This window comes from Sesamum indicum, linkage group LG7, assembly GCF_026168435.1.
Source record: "Sesamum indicum cultivar Baizhima isolate 11 linkage group LG7, ASM2616843v1, whole genome shotgun sequence".
Classification (NCBI taxonomy): domain Eukaryota; kingdom Viridiplantae; phylum Streptophyta; class Magnoliopsida; order Lamiales; family Pedaliaceae; genus Sesamum; species Sesamum indicum.
Window position 1 is genome coordinate 3,756,640 of NC_142663.1, and position 6,302 is coordinate 3,762,941.

Consider the following 6,302-nt stretch of genomic DNA (forward strand, 5'->3'; position numbering starts at 1 on the left):
GATTTTGCGCCACTAGCTCTCCTCTCTTCTTTAGCTCATCAATTTGCTTGGCTAATGAAGCGATTTCTTTACCCACATGGTCGACTTCTGCCTTGGAGATGGCTGGCTCTCGTCGTTTCATCCCTCTATTACTGGATCCCGCTTCAGAAGATGTTAAGCTACAACCTCTCGCGAGTTCCCTTGCACTTGCATTTCCTGAAACTCTCTCCATTTTTCCGCTCTTGAATAATTGCCTCTAAGTGGTTTCCTTTTCTTGCGGCGTTGCTACTTTTTTTTCATATGTGATAATAGCATTTTGACCTGCTTCTTCTGTCATGTTCCGCAGCTCCACTCTGGTTAATTGTATGGTTTGTTCCCCTCGTATCGGCATGTCTTCAACATGCGCATTTCCTCTTGACGTTCCTTCCATCCTACTTGAATCCTCAGTATTTCCCACAGACGGCGCCAGATGATCTTGGTCGAAATCTGCGACCCCTCTGTCCGAACGGCCACGTTCTCCTTCCAAGATGAAGTTGGGTCCTGAGGACAAAGAAGCACGTGAGTCTCGTCGGGTGTGTCCCCGACAATGACCCTCTGACGCTCAAATTAGAATGATTTGAAATAAAATGATGCGAACTCGACAAGTAGGTCGAAAATTATAGGTTACAGTTACCTTAATAAATAAGCTGTAGGGAATATTTATAGTCTCGGGGATATGCTATCATTCGAGCCACGTGTCATTTTTTTATAAGGTGATGTCTTGTGATTAGACAGCTTCTCTGCCGATACGGATTTTTCTGGATGGGCGGGTCTGACCGACCCGCTTGAATGGGACACGGGTCTTTGCATGAAGCATATTATAAAAATACCCTTAATGAAGGGTATTTTTGGTAATTTTTGTATTTTCCCCATCAAATGTGGAATTGGAACATGTAGTTTTATTTGTGTGATTGTTGTTGGATGTTTAATTACTTGACTTTTGATGTTTGTTATTTTCAGACAGAGTTGGTTGGATTGTGTTTATGTTTTAAAGACAGATGTTTATGAGACCAAATTTTTGCAAAATTTATTTTCAGGACTTCGTCAATGTTTGGGTAGATTTTGGTCAAGTTTTTGGCAGATTTTGTGTATATGATGTGGAGTTTTTATTTTGGAAAATTTTTGATAATTTTTTTTTGTTCATATTTTTGCAAAAATTGTATATAGATGTCAAAATTTTCTCAACTAAAGCTTCTTTTTGAATAAAAAATGGTGGAATGTTAATTATTAAAACTCTATAATGAAACAACCAACCGGGGGGGGGGAGACTTTTTTAACCTCCAACTCTAACCTCCATCTATTTTAACACCTCAACTAATAGCAAGAACGAAAAGTATTAAAAAATGGTAAGTTTGAGGACTAAAACTGTGAAGGGCGAAAGTATGAGGAACAAAAGTGAATAAATGGTCAAATATAGGGACCAAAATCGTGATTATCCTGTTGAAATATCGAATGTGGACATTCGACAGAACGTACCCAATACAAGAAAGCAACAAAGGTAATGCTCCACTAATGATTTCACATCTCTCGTTATTTCTTTCATCCATGAGCCTAATGTTCATGTTTCATATGTATGTTTTAAATCTGCATAATTTACATTGAACACTCGGGAACGATCAAGAATACACCTCTTGACTAATTTTTTTACTATTTTAATTTTTCCATTTTTCCCGCTTCCACTGCATTCTCGGGTGGATCCACTCCTTTCAAATTAGCCATGAAAAAAATGCATTTTCTTGTACTGTCGTCTACTAAATTGTTCTATGGAGAAAATATTTTTATTATTATAAGATCGAATAGCTATTATTGTAGATTGAAGTTTATATTAAAATAATTATATAATATTCAATTAAAAAAATATCATGTATAAATGAATTGGTAAATTTGCATAAGCACTTGGTAAGATCATTGAATATAATTTTTGGAAAAATCTATCTTATAGCATGATCATAGAGCTAATAATATTGGGTAAAAAATTTGATTGACATATATTTTTTAATTATTTTTGGACTGAACTTAATTATTTAATGTAAAAAAGTTGATATTTTAGTTTTTGGCTTTTCTTAACTTATGACTAGAGCTTTAAACTTTTATAATTAATTATCTTTAAGATATATTTTGCATCCCCATATTCAAGATGGGAAAATCTACATTATATATATAGAAGGCCTGATAGTCTTATTTATTTTAATATTATATTTTATTGAACTTGTAGATTCTATGTTAATTTTTTCTGTAGTAATATTTAGGATAAAATACACTTTTGCCCCCTGAATTAATTTTGATGTAATATTTACCCCTTAAGCTAATAAATATAAAACTTTTCCCTTACAATTAAATTTTTAGAAAATATTATCCTTATATTATATGTATAGCTCCAAAAATTTCTTTTTTGTTTTTAACAATTTTGCAGTTTATGTTTGATTAATTTTTTTTAAGAAAAACTACATCTTAATTATAATAAAGTAATATATAATTAGTGAGATAAATAGTTTGAATTTTATTATATTTTACAAATTCAAATTAAGTAATGAGTATAATAAATACACAAAAATAAATTCATACCAGAAAATTTATTAATTTGGTAATACAATTAAGTTATTAACTATTTATTCTTTTAGATAAAAATGAATAATTGCATATCAATCTTTTGAATATATTTTTTAAAAAAGTATGATAAAATATTTATATTTATTTATTTTTTATGAAAATATTTTACTTTTAGTTAAATATATATATATTATTCAATGTTTTTTTAAAAGCATATATGAGTTGTTGGTTATATTACATTTGTTATATATCTACTATATATATTAAATTCAACCTCTCTTTTTGATTTAAATACCTTTCTTATTAAAAATAATTAAGTAATAAATAATTTGATGGTATTTAATATGTAAAATGGTAAAATATATTGAGAATAATATTATAATTATTCAAAGTATAAAGGACATTTTTGTCCAAACAAGAGGTTAGTGGTACATTTATTAAGTTAGGGAGTAAATGTTACATTAAGAATAGTTTAGAAGGGCAAAGCATATTTTACCTTAATATTTACTTTTCATCATTATATATATTTATCACAAAGAAACACCATACAATTTACGCCATGTTTTAAAATTATTTCACTCTTGAAATAAGATTTTTGTTCTTTTTAAAAAAAAAATGGGAAGGCGAAAAAATAAATAGTTAGTTACTTTATTTTACTTAGACAATAAAGTACTTTGAAATATATTTATTGTAATGGCCGTTTTAATTAAATTTTAATTATATTCTATTTTATCTTTTGTTTTTAGTGTCATATAGAATTTTTAAATTTTATAATTAATTCTATGATCTTAATTTTCATTTCTATATTTGGGATGACACGCTATAAGACAATAGGGTACCGAAGACGAAAAGTTCCATCTCTAAAATTAAGATTTTGTCACTGACATAAATACCGTTGGAAAAATCCATCACCGCATCCTGTGGCTTAAAGCTCGATAGCTAAATTAGAAATGGAAATATTACATGTAATCATCCCGTGATGTAGTCTGATGCGTATCAGAAATTTGGTCACATAACATAGGTCGAAGGATTTTCAAGAAAATCCTAAGATTATCGAACGACTATCCCTACAAACCAGAGGTTAGCACTTTGATATTTAAGTCGGTAATGGATTAGAGATGAAATAAAAAGAAAACTTGAAATAAAGTGAGAATAACAGTGAGATATCATTAGGAATGATAAAAAATATTCGTGTGGAGTGCATATTATAATCTTAGAATAGTTTAAAAATCAAAAGTGAACAGTGCAAGAAAACAAGAGTTTGAGAATGAGTATGATGTTACATAAACCTACATAACAGCTCTATTTATACGCTTATACGAAGTTGGATACAAAGTCAATTACTAAGTTCTGTATGTCATTAAAAATCTATTTTAGTAGGCTATCATCCGCAACAAAGCGTTGGTAATTTGGATAAGTATTGGCTGAGATACGTGAGCTCGACTAAATCCTACAAATCTGTCTATAATTTTGAGAATTGGTTATTCTTAGATCTTTCAACTCATTATCTACCGATTTACCTGGAACCACCTAGAGATATTTTAGAGTAACATGTACAAATGTGTTGCAAGCTATATGATGTGCCCTCCTAGCTATGTGATGACGTGGCCGACAGAATTGGGTTTATTTTTTGGGCCTGCCTGTTCATTAAAGTAACAAGTAAACCCATGGGCCTTTCTTCCCTGTTGATGAGCTTTATCCATGTTGCTCGTGGACTTTATCAATTCTGCTGATGGACTTTCATCCTGTTAATGCTTGTGGGCTTGGCCCTTTTAGTAGGCATCATCACTCTCCCTACTCCAGGAATGCAGATCGTAGAGCTGGATTCCTGGAATACGTGTCTGTCCTACAAAAAAGAGAAGAATTTTCCTGCTCATCCACAAGAGAATCTTGCTGAGCTTCTTGAGTAAGCCGACCTGCTGAACAACTCTAGCTGGAGAGTCTTTTTGCTTTGTTGTTCGTGCAGGTTAATATAAATGCTTGGCTGATGAATACCCAATTTAGTTGGTATGTAACAATATTCCTTGCAGGTGTTAGAGTAATGCTAGGTATGATAAGATAATTTTTAATCTAAGTAGCTAGGTCTTTACTGAGACAAGTTGTAGGTTTAGGCAACCTGTTATAAGGCTAGAAATGTTGACCTGTTGTGCTCAACTAATGCATGCGTACTTGTTCCAGCTACTCTTCTCATTAGCGAGGAAGATGTGATTTCGTTAGTTGGAGAAAATATATCAGATATTAAATGAGCAAGTATAGAACTCAAGTAGTAAGTTGGTCTGAGCAGGTTTTATTAGCATTATGTTGAAACAGATGTGCCAACAGATGGCAGCTAGAAACTAAAGTGAGTGCGCTAGCTGGTAGCTGCTTGTAAGATATATGTGTCTGCTGCTGATGGCTGAGTTGGATATATGCGACAGCTAATGGCGGCTTATGTTACTACGTGCACCAGCTAGGGGAGATTTACTTGAAGCGTACGCCAACTAGGGACGACTTATGAGAAGCATGCGCTAGCTAGGGGTGACTTATGTAGAAGCATGCACCAGCTAAGGGAGGCTTATTAGTAGGATGTGCTAGCTAGTGGCGGCTTACGTAAATGTGTATACCAGCTCGGAACGAGTTATGTTAAAGTATGTGTCAGCTGGTGATGGTGACTTATTTGGAGTCAGCTAGGTGCTGAAAACTGAACTTCCAAGTAAACAAGATGGGAAGTAAGAATTGCATTTATTAATGTGAGATAATCCATGATTACAAAGATAGCAAGTTGTAAACAGAGAGTTGGAATTTGAGGAATAAAACTTCCTGAGGTTATAAGCGTTTGATGATCGAGAAAACCTTGTAGAGATCCTCTGCTTTCTCCTTGCTCCTGTAGGTGAAGCTCCACCACCTCTTTTCTCAATAATTGCCAGATTTCAGAGGGCTGCAGGGGGCTGTTTCCTTGCTCATGAAGCCAACAGGAATGCATCAATCATACTGGAGCCCAATAGGAATCTGCTTGTCGACACCTTGGCTTCCTGGTGTTCCACCTCTTTCCAGCTGAGAAGAGTGTTCTACTCCGCTAGCGGAAGGTTGTTTTAATGGTCTCCATGATGAATTGACGAAGCTGCTCACAGAAGTGCGGGTTCATAACAGTAGGAATAGCTGTTGAGTCCAGAGCTAGAGCTGGAGTTTGAGGATTGGCTCTTAAGCTCAGATCTAGAGCAGGAGCATCAGCAGCTATCGTAGCAGGATCTACAGGTGGAACAGCGGGACCAACTACAACAGGGAGGGAAGAGTGTCCTTCAGAGGATCCGCTGTCACCTTCATTATCTGAATTAGTTACTTCTCACGCTAAAGTTCAAGTGTTCCCACAGATGACGCCAATGAAGCGTATAAAATTAGGCCACACCACAAGGTGAAGGAGGCAGATCGGCCAGCAAACATGCAAATGGAAACTCGGGAAAAAAATAAAAAGCATAATAAAAAATATTCTACGACCATCTAATGGGTGTACCGTTGGTGTTCGTTGGCGTTTGATATAGTATGTGGATTTAAGAATAAAATAAAATAACAAGATCCAACCATACAAAGGCTATAGATAAATTTAACGAAAGAGATAAGGTATTTCTGAAAAAAATAAATCTTTACCTCGTTTATTTTTCAACCTGCAATCGTACATTCGTCCCTTTTTCACCGTAGGCACCAAAGTAGGAGCACTCTAGAGATGACCCACACCACACCATGGCAAGGAGGTTTTT